General features: G+C 40.2%; 1 protein-coding gene across 13 annotated transcripts in view; it reads right to left on the bottom strand.

The window, feature by feature from the left end:
* The window catches only part of ST3GAL6 (ST3 beta-galactoside alpha-2,3-sialyltransferase 6), a 103,619-nt gene that overhangs the window by 49,131 nt on the left and 32,645 nt on the right, over positions 1-21,843 (bottom strand). For 5 of the 13 annotated variants that reach the window (XR_003432154.1, XR_003432152.1, XR_003432151.1 and 2 more), the window contains exons 2-3: positions 13,260-13,421; positions 7,137-7,204 (exon numbers count right to left, since the gene is read on the bottom strand). The exons of 6 other annotated variants lie outside the window; for them this stretch is intronic. The gene's annotated coding sequence lies outside the window, so the exon portion shown is untranslated. The remainder of the gene's footprint in view (positions 1-7,136; positions 7,205-13,259; positions 13,422-21,843) is intronic. 2 more of the 13 variants (XR_003432157.1, XR_003432155.1) reach the window with 1 other exon arrangement.

Genomic DNA, 21,843 nt, shown 5'->3' with positions numbered 1-21,843 from the left:
AAACAATAAATGCTGGAGAGGGTGTGGAGAAAAGGGTACCCTCTTACACTGTTGGTGGGAATGTAAATTGATACAGCCACTGTGGAGAACAGTATGGAGGTTCCTTAAAAAGCTACAAATAGAACTACCATATGACCCAGCAATCCCACTACTGGGCATATACCCTGAGAAAACCATAATTCAAAGAGTCATGTACCAAAATGTTCATTGCAGCTCTATTTACAATAGCCCAGAGATGGAAACAACCTAAGTGTCCATCATCGGATGAATGGATAAAGAAGATGTGGCACATATATACAATGGAATATTACTCAGCCATAAGAAGAAACGAAATTGAGCTATTTGTAATGAGGTGGATAGACCTAGAGTCTGTCATACAGAGTGAAGTAAGTCAGAAAGAGAGAGACAAATACCGTATGCTAACACATATATATGGAATTTAAGAAAAAAAAATGTCATGAAAAACCTAGGGGTGAAACAGGAATAAAGACACAGACTTACTAGAGAATGGACTTGAGGCTATGGGGAGGGGGAAGGGTAAACGGTGACAAAGCGAGAGAGAGGCATGGACATATATACACTACCAAACGTAAGGTAGATAGCTAGTGGGAAGCAGCCGCATAGCACAGGGAGATCAGCTCGGTGCTTTGTGACCGCCTGGAGGGGTGGGATAGGGAGGGTGGGAGGGAGGGAGATGCAAGAGGGAAGAGATATGGGAACATATGTATATATATAACTGATTCATTTTGTTGTGAAGCTGAAACTAACATACCATTGTAAAGCAATTATACTCCAATAAAGATGTTAAAATGAAAAAAAAAAAAAGGAAGTGAGGGGATGGAAAAAGATATTCCATGCAAAGGGAAACCAAAAGAAAGCTGGAGTAGCAATACTCATATCAGATAAAATTGACTTTAAAATAAAGAATATTACAAGAAACAAGGAAGGACACTACATAATGATCAAGGGATCAATCCAAGAAGAAGATATAACAATTATACATATATATGCACCCAACGTAGGAGCACCTCAATACATAAGGCAACTGCTAACAGCTACAATAGAGGAAATCGACAGTAACACAATAATAGTGGGTGACTTTAACACCTCAAGGCAACTGCTAACGGCTATAACAGGAAATCGACAGTAACACAATAATAGTGGGTGACTTTAACACCTCGCTTACACCAATGGACAGATCATCCAGACAGAAAATTAATAAGGAAACACAAGTTTTAAATGATACATAGACCAGATAGATTTAATTGATATTTATAGGACATTCCATCCAAAAAAATAGATTACACTTTCTTCTCAAGGGCACATGGAACATTCTCCAGGAGAGATCACATCTTGGGTCACAAACCAAGCCTTGGTAAATTTAGGAAAACTGAAATTATATCAAGCATCTCTTCTGACCACAACGTTAAAAGATTAGAAATCAATTACAGGGAAAAAAACGTAAAAAGCACAAACACATGGAGGCTAAACAATATGTTACTAAATAGCCAAGAGATCATTGAAGAAATCAAAGGGGAAATCAGAAAATACCTAGAGACAAATGACAACGAAAACAAAATGATCCAAAACCTATGGGATGGAGCAAAAGCAGTTCTAAGAGGGTAGTTTACAGCAATATAATCCCACCTCAAAAAAACAAGAAAAATCTCAAATAAACAATCTAACCTTACACCTAAAGGAACTAGAGAAAGAAGAACAAACAAACCCGAAGTTAGTAGAAGGAAAGAAATCATAAAGATCAGAGCAGAAATAAATGAAATAGAAATAAAGAAAACAAAAGCAAAGATCAATAAAACTAAAAGCTGGTTCTTTGAGAAGATAAACAAAATTGATAAACCATTAGCCAGACTCATCAAGAAAAAGAAGAAGAGGACTCAAATCAGTAAAATCAGAAATGAAAAAGAAGTAACAAGGGACACCGCAGAAATACAAAGCATAAGAGACTACTACAAGCAACTCTATGCCAATAAAATGGACAACCTGGAAGAAATAGACAAATACTTCGAAAGGTATAACCTTTCAAGACTGAACCAGGAAAAAACAGAAAATATGAACAGACCAATCACAAGTAATGAAATTGAAACTATGATTAAAAATCTTCCAACAGGGACTTCTCTGGAGGTGCAGTGGTTAAGAATCTGCCTGCCAATACAGGGGACACAGGTTCGATCCCTGGTCTGAGAAGATCCCACATGCTGCAGAGCAACTAGCCTATGTGCCACAACAACTAGCCCACAAGCCACAAATACTGAAGCATGTGCACCTAGAGCCCGCACTCCACAACTAGAGAAGCCACTGCAATGAGAAGCCCGTGCACCACAAGGAAGAGTAGCCCCTGCTCGCCACAACTAGAGAAAGCCTGTGCACAGCAACAAAGACCCAACACAGCCAAAAATAAATAAATTTTTTTAAATTTATTAAAAAAAAAATCTTCCAACAAACAAAAGTCCAGGACCGGATGCCTTCACAGGTTAATTCTATCAAACATTTAGAGAAGAGCTAACACCCATCCTTCTCAAACTCTTCCAAAAAACTGCAGAGGAAGGAATACTCCCAAACTCATTCTACGAGGCCACCATCATCCTGATACCAAAACCAGACAGAGATACTACAAAAAAAGAAAATTACTTACCAATATTACTGAGGAGTATAGATGCAAAACTCCTCAACAAAATAATAGCAAACAGGGGCTTCCCTGGTGGCACAGTGGTTGGGAGTCTGCCTGCCGATGCAGGGGACGCGGGTTCGTGCCCCGGTCCGGGAGGATCCCGCGTGCCGCGGAGTGGCTGGGCCCGTGAGCCATGGCCACTGGGCTTGCGCGTCCGGAGGCTGTGCTCCGCAACGGGAGAGGCCCGAGTACCACAAAAAAAAAAAAAAAATAGCAAACAGAATCTAACAACACATTAAAAGGATCATACCCCATGATCAAGTGGGATTTATCCCAGGGAGGCAAGGATTCGTCAATATACACAAATCAATCAATGTGATACACCATATTAACAAACTGAACAATAAAAACCATATGATCATCTCAATAGATGCAGAAAATGCTTTTTGACAAAATTCAACACCCATTTATAATAAAAACTCTCCAGAAAGTGGGCATGGAGGGAACCTACCTCAATATAATAAAGGCCATATATGACAAACCCACAGCAAACATCATTCTCAGTGGTGAAAAACTGAAAGCATTTCCTCTGCAATCAGGAACAAGACAAGGATGTCCACTCTCACCACTATTAATCAACATAGGTTTGGAAATCCTAGACATGGCAGTCAGAGAAGAAAAAGAAATAAAAGGAGTACAAATTGGAAAAGAAGAAGTAAAACTGTCACTGTTTGCAGATGACATGATACTATACATAGAGAATCCTAAAGATGCCACCAGAAAACTACTAGAGCTAACCAATGAATTTGGTAGGGTTGCGGATACAAAACTAATGCACAGAAATCTCTTGCATTCCTATACACTAACAATGAAAGATCAGAAAGAGAAATTAAGGAAACAATCCCATTCACCACTGCAACAAAACAAATAAAATACCTAGGAATAAACCTACCCAAGGAGGTAAAAGACCTGTACTCAGAAAAATATAAGACACTCATGAAAGAAATCAAAGATGACACAAACAGATGGAGAGATATACCATGTTCTTGGATTGGAAGAATCAACATTGTGAAAATGACTATACTACCCAAAGCAATCTACAGATTCAATGCAATCCCTATCAAATAACCAGTGGCATTTTTTACAGAACTAGAATAAAAAATCTTAAAATTTGTATGGAGACATAAAAGGACCCGAATAGCCAAAGCAATCTTGAGGGAAGAAAACAGAGCTGGAGGAATCAGACTCCCTGACTTCATACTATACTACAAAGCTACAGTAATCAAAACAATACGGTACTGGCACAAAAACAGAAAGATAGATCAATGGAACAGGATAGAAAGCCCAGAGATAAACCCACACACCTATGGTCAACTAATCTACAACGAAGGAGGTACGGCTATACAATAGAGAAAAGACAGTCTCTCCAATAAGTGGTGCTGGGAAAACTGGACAGCTACATGTAAAAGAATGAAATTACAACACTCCCTAACACCATACACAAAAACAAACTCCAAATGGATTAGAGACCTAAATGTAAGACCAGACACTATAAAACTCTTAGAGGAAAACATAGGAAGAACACTGCTTGATATCAATCACAGCAAGATCTTTTTTGATCCACCTCCTAGAGTAATGGAAATCAAAACAAAAATAAACAAATGGGAACTAATGAAACTTAAAAGCTTTTGAAAAGCAAAGGAAGCTACAAACAAGACAAAAAGACAACTCTCAGAATGGGAGAAAATATTTGCAAATGAATCAATGGACAAAGGATTAATCTCCAAAATATATAAACAGCTCATGCAGCTCAATATTTAAGAAACAAACAACCCAATCAAAAAATGGGCAGAAGACCTAAATAGACATTTCTCCAAAGAAGACATACAGATGGCCAAGAAGCATATGAAAAGCTGCTCAACATTACTAATTATTAGAGAAATGCAAATCAGAACTACAATGAGGGGGCTTCCCTGGTGGCGCAGTGGTTGAGAATCTGCCTGCCAATGCAGGGGACACGGGTTCGAGCCCTGGTCTGGGAAAATTCCACATGCCACGGAGCAACTAGGCCCATGAGCCACAACTACTGAGCCTGCACATCTGGAGCTTGCGCTCCGCAACAAGAGAGGCCACGACTGAGAGGCCCGCACACTGCGATGAAGAGTGGCCCCCGCTCGCCGCAACTAGAGAAAGCCCTCGCACAGAAATGAAGACCCAACACAGCCCAAAATAAATATATTAATTAATTAAAAAAAAAAAACTACAATGAGGTATCGCCTCACACCAGTTAGAATGGGCATCATGAGAAAATCTACAAACAACAAATGCTGGAGAGGGTGTGGAGAAAAGGGAACCCTCCTGCAATGTTGGTGGGAATGTAAATTGATACAGCCACTATGGAGAGCAGTATGGAGGTTCTTTAAAAAATAGAATTACCATATGACCCAGCAATCCCACTACTGGGCATATCCCCAGAGAAAACCATAATTCAAAAAGACACATGCACCCCAATATTCACTGCAGCACTATTTACAATACCCAGGACGTGGAAGCAACATAAATGCCCATTGAAAGACGCATGGATAAAGAAGATGTGGTACATATTTACAATGGAATATTACTCAGCCATAAAAAGGAACGAAATTGAGTCATTTGTAGAGATGTGGATGGACGTAGAGAAAGACTGTCATACAGAGTGAAGCAAGTCAGAAAGAGAAAAACAAATATTATATATTAACGCATGTATGTGGAATATAGAAAAATGGTACAGATGAACCAGTTTGCAAGGCAGAAATAGAGACACAGATGTAGAGAACAAACATATGGACACCAAGGGGGGAAAGTGGCAGTGGGCAGTAGTGGTGGTGATGTGATGAATTGGGCGATTGAGATTGACATGTATACACTGATGTGTATAAAATAGATAACTAATAAGAACCTGCTGTATAAAAACTAAATAAATAAAATTTAAAAAATAAAGAAAAGAAAGCCAATGCTTTTCCCAGAGTTCATCCTTAGCATATGTAGACAGATCTTTTCAGCTAATAAAAGCTAAGCTGTCACTGCCAAAGCAGATGACCAAATCCTGCCCCCAAAATTGGGTACGCTCACTGCAAAGAATATAAAAAGAGAAATGATGTTTCAGCAGAATTTTGTTCCTTAATAGTGCAGCAGGACAGACTAAAATCATTCAGCTAATAGCACACTATATTAGATGTTAAAAATAAATGAACTGAAGTTCCTGTTTTCAAGATCTCTCCCTTTAGCCTCAGCTTCGTTGAAAATACACAAAGAAGCTTTTAAGGGAACTTCTTATGGTCCTACTGTTTATTCATATTTTCTCCCAGAGACCCATTTCTTTTCCCAGGGTGGAAATTTTCTCTATTTCTTATATTAATGCCCTATTGATAAGATAGACTCTAAAGAGTAATAGATATTGTTAACAGGTTAATGACGGTGGCCAATTTTTAAAATTAACTGTGGAACATCTCTGGTGGCGCAGCGGTTGAGAGTCTGCCTGCCAGTGCAGGGGACACAGGTTTGATCCCTGCTTTGGGAATATTCCACATGCCGTGGAGCAACCGGGTCCGTGAGCCACAACTACTAAGCCTGCGTGCTACAACTACTGAAGTCCGCGTGCCTAGAGCCTGTGCTCTGCAACGAGAAGCCACCACAATGAGAAGCCCGCGCACCGCAGTGAAGGGTAGCCCCGCTCACCACAACTAGAGAAAGCCCGCGCGCAGCAATGAAGACCCCGAGCAGCCAAAAATAAACAAACTTTTAAAAAATTAATTAAATTAAAATTAACTGCATAGGGGGAAGAAAATTATAATAAAACCCACCACTTTTAAGTGCACAATTTCATGAGTTTTGACAAATCTGTAAGGTTGTGTAACAATCTCCAAAGTCATACTAAACATTTCCAACAAGCCTGGAAGTTCCTGTGTTGTCCCTCTTTGCAGCCAACTCTCTTCCCCTAGTTCCTGGCCCCTGATCTGTTTATCATTATAGTTCTGCTTTTTCTAAAGGTTCATATAAATGGAATCATACAGTATGTATCTTATTTCTGGCTTATTTATATTAGTATGATGCTTTTGAAAAAAATTGTTCATGTTGTTACTTCTACCAGGAATTCATGCCTTTTTCCTTTTTATTACTGTGGACAAAAAAAGAAAAAGAAAAATAGGTTGCCTACCATTTCAGCAAACAGCAATGTTGCCCACCAGCAAACCATCAGCCACTGCAGCCACCGTCCCCCCCCAACACCCCCGGTCCCCCAACAGTGCACCCTGAGGTGGAGAAAAACAGGATATGGGCCCTAGACAGTTAAGATGTATATCAAAGGAATAATTTCAATGAGTCCAGACTTTGCATCTTCCCACACATAGAAAAGTACTAAAATCATTAACTTGAGATGTCTGTGTTTTAGCAGTAATCTTTTGATGTTCAACTACATCTGTATGTTTGTTTCAGCAAAAACTCCTCTATATCCTGGTTTCTCCCTTACCTCTTTGGAACAGGTCCTCAGAGCTATCTAAGGTGCTGTCTCTCAGGTTGGAGTCCTCAGAAAGGGCACTGAATAAAAAAACATAATTCTCAGCTTCTAGGTTGTGCACTTTTTTAAATCAGTTGACACTGCTAAGTAGTATTCCATTGTATGGCTACACCACGATCACAATTTGTTTATCAATTCACCAGTTAATAAACATTTGGTTACTTTTTAGTTTTAGTTATTATAAGTACAGCTACTGAAACCAAGCAGGGCCCTATGGAGCCCCTGGGCATGGAAGCATTTCTGTGTCCCCTATTCCTTGTTTGTAGGGAACAGACTCTAGCCTCCATGACCTTCCCTGAGTTCCTAAGGGTAGATTCCAACAGTTGCTAATCAGGGAAGGAAGGGGATGCAGAGTCAAGGGAGGAACAGTCAAGAAACAGTGGTGCAGCCTGCTTGGAGCAGAGTCCTGGTTCTGCCTCAAGGGACACACATAACAATACCTTTAAGCTCTTCTGTAGAACTAAAACACCCACAAAATGCAAGATGTTCCAGAGAGATCACAGTTTGATAACCTCAAAGCTCATCAGAAGACCATATGAGGCTAGATTAAAGGAGTATAGGACCTGCACACACCCTGATCCTTATCAGCAACCCCACCCTTGAACTACTGCTATAGAACTCCTCACCAAATCCTCCCAGGTGGGGACCAGCCTTCCGTGTTCCCCTCTGCCTGGCAAAGCAATAAAGCTATTCTTTTTTATTTCACCCAAAATGTCTCCAAGATTCAATTTGGCACCAGAGCACAGAGGCCGAGATTTTGGCATCACTACATTGAAAATTCAAGCACAAGACTTTGGGTAGGCATGTGTTTTCACGGGTCATATAGTAAATGTATTTTTAACTTTATATGAAAATTTTATATTACATTCCAGTGCCTATTTCTGAATAACAGATTTGCTTCAATTGCTCAGTTAAAAGGAAAAATCCCCTATCTGTAACAATTCAAACTATTGACACCACTGAATAATACAGATCACTGACAGGGGTAAGAATGGATTAATCTATTACTTCTGAGCATTCATTAAGCATGTGCACTCTATTTTAAAGAAACGGCAAACAGAGCTCACAGTCTGGTGAAGGAAGTTACACTGTTCCAGGATGACTATGATTATCTGTTGTGGGAAGTAAAATTAAATATTTTAGACCCCTGCTCCTCAGAGTGTGGTCCACAAACCAGCAGTATTGAAACCAAGCCCAACCCTGTGGGTCCCTCCCTGGTACAAAACCTTTCTGTGTCCCCCATTTCTTGTTTGTAGGAAATAGACTTCATTCTGCCTCCTAGACCTTCCCTGAGTTCCAAAGGGCAGATTCAAACAGTTGCTAATTAGGGAAGGGAGGGGATGCAGAAACAAGGGAGGAGAATAGTGCAGCCTTGGGGCAGGGCCCTGGTTCCTCCTCAAGGAATATATACAACAATATATCTTTGAATTCTTCTGCAGGAGCTAAGGCCCCCACCCAGGTGGAGGATGGTAACTTCAGGCTGAGCACAGAGTCCTGGAGCACCACCCTGTTACCTCACCAACCAATCAGAAGAAATTCACACACCCTGCAGCCCTCACCCCAAATTTTGCCTATTAAAAACTTCTCCCCAAAAACCACTGGAGAGTTCAGGGTTTTTGAACACAAGGACCTGTTCTCCTTGCTTGGCCCTGCAATAAAACTTTCTCTGCTCCAAACTCTGACACTTCGGTTTATTTGGCCTCACAGTGCGTTAGGCACAAGAACTTGCATTTGGTAACAGTATTGGCATCACCTGGGAACTTGGTAGAGCTGCAGAATGTCAGCTCCACCCCTTGATCTACTGAGTCAAATGTGCATTTTAACAAGATCCCCAGGTGACCTGTGTGTTTGAGAAGCACTGCTGGAGAAGGTCAGAAGAAAGAGGAATCATAGCCCATGGAGAGGATCAGGGCTCCACAAAAAACAGTTGTTGAGAGGAACTGAAAGCTCATTCTAAGTTCCATGCTACCTCTTTTAAGAGTCTTTTGGGCTTGACTTTTTAAAATTTCCAATCAACAAAATTTTCCCTGAACAAACTAGTGAGACTCTCTTTGAAAATAAGTGGCTTTGAGAAAAATTTCCATCATCATTCTAGGGGATATTTGTGGTCTCTCTGTAAATTCCCTGGATATTTTCATTCCTATATTGTTTACAGCCTTATCCTTTCACCTTCCATCTACTACCAGTATCACCACTGCTATTTTTGAGAGAAAATATACAGATTACATCTACGTGACACACATTTCATCCTGCATCGCCTTCTGATTCACCTAAAAGGGCCAACTGAATCACCACTCACTCACAACATTTCCCATTATCGCTATTCACACCTGGGACCCAGGAATTACAGATCTTAGAGCTGGAAAGACTGCAAGAGTTCAGGGCATTTAGACAGAGTAAGGTCTTATGTCACCACGTTACAAAAGAAGCAGACAGGATTTAGAAAAAAGTAAAAACTTGCCAAAGGTGACCTCACTCATAAGTAGCAGAGTTGGCAGTGCAGGAGAACATTTTTACGTGGATTTTCCTCCAGCATGATTCCAGGCTCATCATGGGTACGCAACAATAACCCACTAGTCTTCATTTCATTCCAATCCTCTCAAATCTCTATGGTTTTCAATTCCTGAAACACCCCTCGGGTGGCGGGTGGCACTGCGTCTCACTACTGCTGCCTGAGCTTCTAAATCTTTCTCTTCCTCCTTGGCACACCTAAATACAGGTGTTCTCAAGCTCTTATCTTTTTTTTTTTTTGGCGGTACGCGGGCTTCTCACTGTTGTGGCCTCTCCCGTTGTGGAGCACAGGCTCCGGACGCGCAGGCCCAGCCGCTCCGTGGCATGTGGGATCTTCCCGGACCGGGGCACGGATCCGTGTCCCCTGCATCGGCAGGCACGGCACGGATCCGTGTCCCCTGCATCGGCAGGCGGACTCTCAACCACTGCGCCACGCCACCAGGGAACCCCTCGAGCTCTTATCTTAATCCTATTTCCTAAACCCATGTTGTCATTACTTCTCAGCTACTAGCAATGATCTCTAACCTATCTTCCGTTTAAATCAGCCCATGTGCTGCACTGGCATAAACTCCTCAAAGCAAGCCCAGCTCTCATTTTGTCATCCACCCCACAGGAAAACCTTCAGTGTTATCCCATTGTCTGCCAAATACACATAAAATCACTTAGCCTGGCATTTAAGACTTCTTTAATTTGGCCCTTCTATCTTCCTTCTCATCTTCTTCATGTAATTTCTTCTCTGCAGGTAGCAGCGCAATTAGGTGTTAAGGTTGTCTGCTTGGCAATCAGACACCATGGGTTTGAGTCTCAGCTTTACCTCTGTCTAGATGTATGACCCTAGGAAGTTTCTTAACCTCTTTATACCTCACCTGTAAAATGGGAATAAAGATAGTACCTAATAGAGCTATTTAAGTTGTAAATATAAAGCACTTAGAAAAATGTCTGGCACATGGTAAGGACTCTCCTAATCTTGTTTTTAATTCTTCTTTTAAAACTAATAAAGTATAAGCTGCCCATACACCAAGGCTTCAATAAAAGACTAACTTCAGGGGACTTCCCTGGTGGCGCAGTGGTTAAGAATCTGCCTGCCAATGCAGGGGACATGGGTTCGAGCCTTGGTCCAGGAAGATCCCATATGCTGCAGAGCAACTAAGCTGGTGTGCCACAACTACTGAGCCTGCGCTGTGAGACACAACTACTGAGCCCACGTGCCTAGAGCCCGTGCTCTGCAACAAGAGAAGCCACCGCAATGAGAAGCCCGCACACTGCAACCAAGAGTAGCCCCTGCTCACCACGACTAGAAAAAGCCCGCGTGCAGCAACGAAGACCCAACGCAGCCAAAAATAAATAAATAAATTTATTAAAAAAAAAAACAAAACTAACTTCATAACATCCTGGTAAAGATACTGAAGAATTCATGACAGTGTACAATAAGAGCCAAAAAAAAGAAAAAGAAAATTAAGCTTCCATTACTATGCTAGCTATTATTTCTCCACATTTATTTAAACATTTCAAAGTATCTGTGATAGGAAGGCTTACCCATCTGCTTCTAAATGTAAAACAAAAGGCATTCAAGATAATAGTAATTCATTAGCAAAACTCATCTTAGACCCTATTTCTGGCTATAGAAGCCATACCTTCCTATGCTTTTCATAATAAAACTGCTCTGAGTCCTAGTAAAACCAAACAACCTAGGTTTGTAATCAGCATATCAAATTTATGTCTTGAAGCAAGAAAGAAAATCAAGAACTTTACAAATAATCTGAGTTGGCAAATAGTTTTCACCTTACACTCAGATTTGGATCCATTAAAATGTTGAGAAGGGGCTTCCCTAGTGGCGCAGTGGTTGAGAGTCCGCCTGCCGATGCAGGGGACACAGGTTCATGCCCCGGTCCGGGAGGATCCCACATGCCGCAGAGCGGCTGGGCCCGTGAGCCACGGCCGCTGGGCCTGCGCGTCCGGAGCCTGTGCTCCGAAACGGGAGAGGCCACAGCAGTGAGAGGCCCACGTGCCGCAAAAAAAAAAAAAAAATGTTGAGAAGGATTCAAATATGGTACTCTAGGCTCAGAAGCAAATGCCAGGGTCAGTCAGCAACATCTAACAAGTTAACGATGAAGAGTTGAATACCTGTTAGCCCTAGGCTAGAGAATGGAGGAAGAAGAAAAAACAGTGCAACAGACGGCAATACAACTAGGTTAAATTTTCTGAACACTTATGTGACGAAACTTTTCTAAATGCTCTTGGTATATAATTCTTTTAGTCCTCAAAATGATCCCTTAAGAAAGGTCATTCCTATCATACAGATGAAGACACTAAAGCACAAAGAAGTTATAATGTACCCAAGGATACCCAAGTAGTAAGTGGTGGAGCTGGGATTTGAACCCAGGCACATACCAGAATCCATGCTCTTCACCATTAGGTTATAAGGACTCAAAATATTTCCATATTCTTGATGCAAGGAGATGTACAGATTGACAGGAAAGGCAGTCCCAGAAATCTCCAAGATGATTATAGCCCAGATTTCCTTCGATTAAGATGTTTCTGGCAGTAAGAAACCTGAAGATCCAGCCTTACATTCAGCCTACATTCACAGTGCTCAAAAGTTCTGCAAGACCAGTGCCTCAGGACACTAGGGAAGGACTTTGAATCCACTCATAATCTTGGTATGAACAATGAAGAGCTCAAGAGATTCCCAAGGACTAAATCCCAAAACCACTGTAAATGCCCAGATGTACCAATAGTACTAAAGCATAATACTGTAAGTCAATAAGTGTCCTTCATAAAATGATTTCCAAACAAAGCAGTTGCTAGTAGTAACTAGTAGTTACTACTAGTAGTAACTGCTAGTAGTAACCGCTAGTAGTTACTACTAGCGGTTACTACTAGCAGTTACTACTAGCAGTAGCTAGCAGTAACAAATTTGCTAGTAGAATAACTGTTCTCTGATGAACCTCAACAAATCAGAAAGGCTATGGATTCATGGGTAAAACATAGAGCTAATTCCTAGAAGACATTTGAGCTCCAGAGCTTTCTCAGAATGAATTTATAAATAGGTGAAATTTGTACATGGGATTCCAGGCATAGTAAGGAGAATATACACACAAATTATATTAAGGTACTTCAATGAAATTATTACTAATTGTAGCATTATAGACAGAGAGGGAACTAGAGTTCATTCTAACAACGCTGGTTAACAGCACTTGCTACAATAGTTGTGATGCATGTAATGTTCTAGTTGTAACTTCAGTTTACTTACTCTTTCACTTCCATGTTGGTTTAGAACAGTCCCAAAAAGGCCCATTTAGACTGAGAATGAAAATAATAATTAAAACTTTCATAGCTCAATTTTGGGATATGCTAAAGAGTCACTGGTTACCTAATATGTAGTTTCATAGGCCCTCTCTGGTCACCTGTTAAACTAGTAAGAGATAAATTAACAGGCAGCTGTATACAAAGAAGGAGAGGGTAAAGTCACCTGCCAGAGGGAAACACTGTATAAAAATATTTCAAGTGTTCCAACTTAACAGCTAGGAAGTCTGAGAAGACAGTCCTGTTGCCTTTGCTTACCTACTCTTTTAGGGGTCTGTTCCCAAAGGCCCTCTGTCCCCTGAGGATGTAGAATGTGGTAAGGGTGCCGGAGGCCCAGGAGGCTGCTGCTAAATTCTTGGAGCCTCTCCACTAGAAATTATCCAAGACAAAAAGGTCGTGCTGCTTCTTCACTTGTAAGTGCTGAAATAAAACACAAAGGTTGCATGCTTATAAGGATGGTTCGGCTACCCGAGAAAAATCTTAAGCCATTAAAAAAAACTTTGAATGAAAATACTACTTTAGTAAACTCACTACTGGCCCGTCCCAAAATGCTCTGCAGGGTGATGTAATTACCAAAAACAAAACAAAAACAAAAACCCAACAGCAAAACCGGCTGCATATATTACATGACTGTAGCCCATGACTGGTTATGCACGCGATCCAGCTTAGTCTCCTTGAAAAAAATAACATATCCAGCTCAATTAATCCAGAGCAACCCGGTAATGAAAGAACCATCTGTCTTCTTTTTCAGCTTCTCTCCACACGTACACACAGCTTTATTGTTCAATGCAGAGGTGAGAGAAGGAGCTGCTGGAAAACCTTCTGAAGAGGAAAGGGAGGGAGGGAGACAGGAGAATGTGGAGGAAGGTCAAGAAGAACAAAAATATCCAGAAGGAAGTGAGGGGAAAGGAAGTGTGGGAAGTTAGAACAGCAACTACTTTAACAATGTGCCATGGGCTACCTTCTCCAAAAAATTTTGAAAAAAAAAATCTCAAATGCTCCTGCTGTAGCTTTTCTTACACAAGACTAAATAATCCTGATACAAAAACAAACAAAACAAACAAAACTGCATGCTTTGTATTTCTTGGGTTAGTAGAAAGTGTCATTTAAAAAAAAAATTTTAGGAAAAAAATATCAAAAAACAAAACCAACAAAAATATGGCAAATATTTTATTTCAGAACCCATTGATGAACTGATGTCCTACAATAAGAAAGTGATTATGCTTAATTAAGAAAATCATAGATCGGGCTTCCCTGGTGGCGCAGTGGTTGGGAGTCCGCCTGCCGATGCGGGGAACGCAGGTTCGTGCCCCGATCCGGGAGGATCCCACGTGCCACGGAGCGGCTGGGACCGTGAGCCATGGCCGCTAGGCCTGCGCGTCCGGGGCCTGTGCTCCGCAGCGGGAGAGGCCGCAACAGTGAGAGGCCCACATACCAGAAAAAAAAAAAAAAAAGAAAAAAAAAAGAAATCAGTTGATGTGCTGAATTGTGGATTACAGGGGACTTTTTTTCTTGAAAGTTTAAAATTTATGGAGAAACAGAAAATGCTTATTTTCATATATCTCTATATGCATATATATCTATATGCAGCATATATCTGTATATGCTGACTGACCCCGGCATTTGAAGTGCTAAGCAGTTGGTGCATTTAGAAACCAGAAGAAAGGCAAAGCGGTGCTCTTTAGTGGCAATTATTATAATTAGAAGTCTCCACCACAAGACAGAATTTTGAACCTAAGGAAATTATGGGTCATGATAAAGTTGAGCCTCAAAATCATTCTCCCTAAATGTATAGAAAGTACAACTCCTGGGTTCCTATGATCTTCAACCTACTACTAGCTACTACCAGCGGGAGTAAAGGAGCAATCACAAATTTGAAATAGAAAGGTTAGTAAAGAAAGCCCAAACAATGTCACACCAGGAACAACTAGAGGGATGGGGATTTAGTTACACCTGGAGAAGCTTCAATCAAGGAAGGAAAACAAAAATGGCTATTCTCGCGTCTGTATGGCCTTCATGAAAAAGAGGCGTTAGCCTGGTACTGAATGCTGCAGGGAGTTAAGCCAAGGCCAGTGAATGCAATATTCGAGGACTTTGAGCTCCACAGGGAAGAAGTTGCTTAGGTTGCCTAAAGATAATACAGGTTCCATTGCTGGATAATGAGTCACTTGTTACTAAAGATGACTGTTTTAAAAACCACTTGGAAAAAATTAATTAATTAAAAGAAATAAAAACTACTTGGGAGGGCTTTGGATAGTAGTGCTTAATAAACTTTAATGTCCATTAACATCACCTGAGCATCTTGTTAAACTGTAGATCCTTATTCGGTAGGGCAGGTGGGGACTAAGAATATGCATTTCTAGTGAGTTCCCAGGTGGTGCCAATGCTGATGTAGCTTGGTTACGAGCATTAGAATGTTATTTAAACCAGTGTTTCCCAAAGTGCAATCTTCTAACCATATGGCTTCAAAAGTACTCCAACCCTGATGTGGGGGCAGACGATTAATAGGTAAAGTAGCTATTAGCAGAATTGTGCAGGCACACACCTTCAAATTAAAAATAAAAAGGGTGTATGGTGGTATCTTCCAGTACCCCCCAGGTGAAACTTTTGAACAATAACTAATTTTGTCCAATTTTAAAGAATACATGTTTCATTTCAATTAAAAAAGGATTAAAAAATGATGCTTTTACTCCAAGCTTGGTAAATAACTGAAGCCAAATAAGCGTGTCCTGATGAATGAATGAGTATATGCTCAGCATTAAAAATGCAGTTACTTATGATTTCAGTATACAATAGTTAACAGAGAAGTAGGATAAGACAAAATATGGCTATAAAGTAATTTTTCCCAGTGATTTGTGTTACAAAATCATTTGCCTCCAAAGGTGGTGAGGGTAGACTCCTAAGGCTACATTTGTAGTCTTCTTTTTCAAGGTAGGGCCTTGCATTATTTTCCTAGCCCTGAAATTTCACCTCCCCACCACCCCATCTGGGTCAAAAAATTCTTTCAATGCTTTGAAAGTTTCTTTCTTGTTCATATTTTGCTCAGCTCCCTACTTATCTCATAAATTTGGGCTTTTAATCAGTTCAAAATTCTGTGTGATGTCTTTCCTGGGGAAATATGCTAATATCTGAACACACAGACCTTCCTCAAATTTTAAAGCCTTCTTAGGTTTCTCTCCCAGAGTAAATAAACCCACAACTAAGAAGGAACCAGTTTCCTGTCTTTCCTCCTACTCTGTAAGTTCTCCTTCCAAAGGGTTTACTGTTTTATAGTTTGCTTAAAAGTTATAAGTAACATTCCATCTGACTTACAAAAGCCCTTTTTTTCAAGTTACTTATTACATCAGTTTATTCTGAATGAACCTAGCTTATTCTGCTCCTTGAGATGTATCATTTCCTGTTTGTTAGTTCCTCTTTTGCTACTTTTAAAAGAAAAAAGTCAGTTAGCTTGAGGGTAAACGATCAGATGAGCATGTATCAAATCTTAAGATTAAAGCAGTTAGAAATGTTCCTGCTTTCCACAGTAAATGAAAGTATGTGATGATACTTATGTTACTATCCATCAGATGACCCTCCAAAGTCAAATTACAAATATGATGCGAATTTTAATTTGGGGTATCTTATAATTATTATTACAAATAAACCAGTACATGCGATACATATTTTTTTATTAAATCATATAGTCCTAGATTTACTTCCGAATACCAGCTAAATTAATCCTCTAGGCAAAGGGTGTCAATTCACTTCCTAGTAAAATTAACTCTGAAAGTTTTTACCTCTACTATAACTTTGCTGATTTAGTCAATAATTAATTTCCTAATGCCAGCCCTTGTCATAGGCACTGAAGATACAGAAGTGAAGAAGAAAAACAGTCTACAATCCAGGAGAGAAGCAGAAATTAGCAAGTAGTTTTATTACTATTAAGTAATAGTACTTAAGTTATTACTATATAAGTAAGTATTAAATTACAATTGTGGTCTGACAAGAAACTTACCCAGGTGGGGAAGGACAGGGAGCTTCTCGGAGGAATTTGAGAAAATTCACAGAGAACTCCTCTGAGAAGGAGTTAACCAGAAGAAATCAGGGTGGAAATGAAAAGCATCCCAGTCAGAGGAAACAGCATTTGCGAAGATTCTGAAGTGAAAATGAAAACAGTTCACCAGAAGAATTGAGGCTGCTGATAACAGGAGTAAGCATGAAAATGATAAGAGCTAATCTTTGTTGCATGCCCTACGACATGCATGAACTCATAGAACCCTCACAACAGTGCTAAGATGAGCCTGTTATTCTAATTTTGTAAATGAGGAAACTGAGAGGCTTAGAGAAGTTAACTTGTCCAAGGTCTCAAAGTTAGGTGTCAAGCCAGGAGTTGGGCTAGGCAGTTGTAGGCAGTAATCTAGGCAGTAATCTAATAATTCAGATTATTCTGAATCTGTAAGCTATTCTAGCTTTCCAGGAGCCAGATCAACTTGGAGCTTTCCTCATCTTCAAGATTCATTCTGTCAATTTTCATTTTTCACAGAATAATATTGTGAAATTTAGATGTATTGGAATAGCTTCAGTCCCATTCCCAGAGTCTTCATAAATGTATGGTTCCTAGGTTGGAATCTATCTCATTAGGAAATATTACATGGAATTTTTTCATTACAGAAATGTTAACAGGGACTTCCCTGGTGGCGCAGAGGTTAAGACCCCGTACTCCCAATGCAGGGGGCCCAGGTTCGATCCCTGGTCAAGGAACTAGATCCCACATGCATGCCTCAACTAAGAGTTTGCATGCCACAACTAAGGAGCCCGTGTGCCACAACTAAGGAGCAGGTGAGCCGCAGCTAAGACCCAGAGCAAGCAAATAAATAAATATATATTTTTTAAAAACCCATTAACAGAAGTCCAAATGTTAATATAACAAATGCCCATGAACCCATTAACCAAAATAACCATATCTTCTCAGGGATTTTTTTTTAATGGAGATTTATGTTCCCCTCCTTAACATGTTCCTCTTCTCTGAGAGGCAACCACTATCACAAATTTATCTGCTTTTTATTCACACATGTGTACACACCCACATGCATTCGAAAACATTATGTGGTATGTAATATTGTTTAAAGTAATGTTTAACATTGACATAACAAATGCATACTATTCTGAAATTTGCGTTTTTCACTCTACACTTTTGGTTTTGAGGTCCATCCATATTGATGCATAAAGGTCTTGTTCATTCTTTTTAAGTTCTGTAGAGTATCCTATCAACCAAATATATCACAAAGCTTTCCATTCCCTACCAGAGACATTTAGGTTGCTTTCAGAGAACTGCTAATCCAAATGTCATTTTGGAGCAAAATCTTCTTTTTTTTCCCAATCTAGAAAAAACAGTTTACTAAGACAGTGAAACTTACAAATTGCTAGAAATACTTTAAAATTGAAATTTCACTTTTGCATAGAGTCTTTTTTCTAAAACATAAACTTTGATCATTCAAGTTGTTTAAAACTACGTAGATATTTAAAATACCATGACTCTCTGAAAACGGGAAGTTAATAGTATTTTAAATAAAAAAGTACATTTCTAGGTAAGGTGAATCTATAATCATCCTGTTGAAAACAAAACACACTGAAGAAAAAGTGGATGCTGAAAATAGCCTTCTTACAATCACTTTCTTTTTCTGATAACCACACTGACTAGGCAGAAAAGTTAGAGCATTTGAGCAAGTAGATAAACAAACCAAAGGTCTCTCTGGAATGCTTTGTTCAGTGTTTTGGCCAGAACGTAATCCAAGGTACAACCTCACAGAGAGATAACCAAATTTCTCTTTAGAACTGAGGGATTGGGAAGTGCCTACTATGAGCCAGAGTCAATGCGGGATAAAGTGGACAATTAAGCAAAACAATGAAATGCCAGGTCTTTCACCCTGAAGTCTTTAGACCCATAAACAGTGTGACTATACACAATGATCTACTGACGTTAATGAAAATTTTTAGCTCAAGGACATTGTAACAAGGTTTATCATCCAGCATAAACTGAAGTCAAGTCTACGTCTATGGGTTTCCTGTCCCTTTAGCATCATTTTCTATAAAGAATCTGAGAAAACCTCAAAAGGCAGATGTTTTAAAATATAGATAAATGTTTACTAATGGCTGCATTCTTTACACTATAAAACAACCTAGTCTCGGGAATTCCCTGGCAGTCCGGTTAGGTTAGGACTTGGCGTTTTCCTGCCAAGACTGGGGTTCAATCCCTGGTTGGGGAACTAAGACCCTGCAAGGCGCAGCTCGGCCAAAAACAAAACTAAGCAAAACAAAACCTAGTCTAGAAGAAGCAAAGGAAATTTGAACAAGAGCATTCTCTTTGAAGGGAGGGGGAAGAAACATCTCTTCTCCTAGCAGATTTCCAAAGAATTGTACACCATCCCCAAGAAGGTGAATAAAAAAAGAAATCTGGGTTTCCATTGAAAGAAGTAACTCCAGTGCACTGGGGATCACAATGGAGTCAGACTGTTTGACTCCATGGTCACAATTAGCCAAATGTTTTAGCACATTCCACAGGCGAGAGTCAAGGACATATCACTTCCTCTAGATCCCTGGTCTCCAGCCCAAGAAAACCCCCTCGGCTTAGGAAAACCTACCCAGGCTTCAGGAGGCAGCTCTGAACTCAACAGAAAATCATCCTACCAGTAGTTCAGTGAAATAACAGGCCAAGCAAATGGAGCAGCTCCATCACCCACTTGTCCATCTGTCCATCCATCCATCCAACACAGATACGTATTACTCATCCATCACATGGCACAAGATCTCAAGGAACAAGGACTGTCTGAACTGACAACACAGATGCTCTAAAGGCAAGTCCATAAAAACATAGACGATTAAACATACCGAACATAACATTTTGCCTAATTCTAACCTCTTACCTGTAGTTTCAAAGTGTACTCTCTTATTATTTTTCAATTAAATAATATGTATATTATAGAGAATACACAGAGAGAGGCCTAAAACATGCAACTTTTTTGCATTCTCCCTCAAAGGGCAAAATATATTGTATGAACAGCAGAAATTAGAGGTTGAGAGACTCTTAGGAAGAGAATGAGGAATCACCAATAGGCCAGGAATGAAAAGTTGAAATGCTTAAACTTTTGAAACTTCCCCATGTTTATGATATTTTAAAACGTCTGGAGACTTCTCCAGTAGTTACTAGCAGTAAACAATGGCTTCTGAACAGAAAGCAGGGGCAGTTAAAAGGCACATGCACTCTGTAACCACCCTAGGCTACAGACGTATAAGGTGAAGGGAGAGTCTGTACTAAGAGCATTTAAGACAAAAGCCACCAGAATCCCTAGTACAAAAGAACAAAGGAATTGGCCTGAGTCTATGAAGTCACCCTGGGGACTTAACAACAGTCCCATCCTTATCATTCCCCTCACACCAGAAACTCAGCCCAGAATAAGAAATCGATAAGTTACTGTCAGGCAGTCTAAAACCAATCCTTTGCTGAAGAAAAAAATACTCCATCATCTAATATGCTCTGCCTCGTTCATTATTACTAACTAAGGCCTAATTGTTGAGCTGCTTTTTGATCTGAGGGCTTTTTTATTTTCTGAAATGAGAACCGGCCTTTGATATGCGTAAGTACAACAAAATGAAACCTTTATTTACAGCATGCCATACTATTGGAAATAGGGATTTCATTTAAAGAATAAAGTTCTTTTTGTTTCCTATCAGACATGATTCTGGATCAGAGGAACTGGGGACAACTAGACGGAGACGGTGGCTCAGTCTGGGTCTGGGAGGATGGATTAAGGACACCTCAGCCGAGACCCAGATAGGCAATGGTGGGAAAGCAGAGAGGGCTGATTTACAAAGCTTGGTCTGGGGTATGTCAGGAAACCAAACTGATTCAGTCTGAAAATACTAGGGAAGAGCAGAGTGAAGAAATAAAGAAAAAGTCATACGAATGTAATGAAACCTTGTCTTCCACAACACAGACGTGGAACAACCAGGGGCAAGACAGGGCACTCTGTGAGCTAGTCCAGACAGGAGCAGCTTCGAAAGGGTGTAGCCAGGGCAATTCCAGAACCAAGGATCAGGTGCCCTCTGGGGGACAGAGAGAAGAGGGGTCAGAGCACCAGGCCCGCCACAGACGCTCTGCATTCATTTTCTAGGGCTGCAACAACAAAGTACCACAAACAGGGTGGCTTACAATAACAGAACTGTATTATCTCACAGTTCTGGAAGCTAGAAGTCCAGAATCTAAGTGTTGGCAGGGCCATGCTTCCTCTGAAACCTGTAGGGGAGAAACCTTCCTTGCCTCTTTCTAGTTTCTGGTGGTTTGCTAGCATTCCTCTGCATTCCCTGGTTTATAGATCATCACTCCAATCCACTGCCTTCACACAGTGCTCTCTCTGTGTCTCTGTCTTCACACAGATGCTTCTTATAAGGACACCAGTCACACTGGACTAGGGGTCCATCCAACTCCAGCATGACCTCATCTTAACTAATTATGTCTGCAATGACCCTATTTTCGAATGAGTTCCCATTCTGAGGTACTGGGAGTTAGAACTTCACCGTGTCTTTTTAGGGAGACAAAGTTGAACCTATAACACCCTTCTTGATGCCTGGTCCGTACTCTCAGCTAGAGGGACCCTGATGCTCTAGAGTCATTCAGAATACCTGGGTGTTAATTCAAATTAAAAGGAAATAGAGGCGAGGGAGACGCAACAGGGAAGACATATGGGAACATATGTTTATGTATGACTGATTCACTTTGTTATAAAGCAGAAACTAACACACCATTGTAAAGCAATTATACCCCAATAAAGATGTTAAAAAAAATAAAATAAAATAAAATAAAATA

This window comes from Aethalodelphis obliquidens, unplaced genomic scaffold (genome assembly GCF_003676395.1).
Source record: "Aethalodelphis obliquidens isolate GAN/ISIS:26980383/991018 unplaced genomic scaffold, ASM367639v1 scaffold1, whole genome shotgun sequence".
In the NCBI taxonomy this organism is placed as follows: Eukaryota; Metazoa; Chordata; class Mammalia; order Artiodactyla; family Delphinidae; genus Aethalodelphis; species Aethalodelphis obliquidens.
Note: the sequence above shows the minus strand (reverse complement) of the source record. Positions and strands in the feature narration are given on the sequence as shown.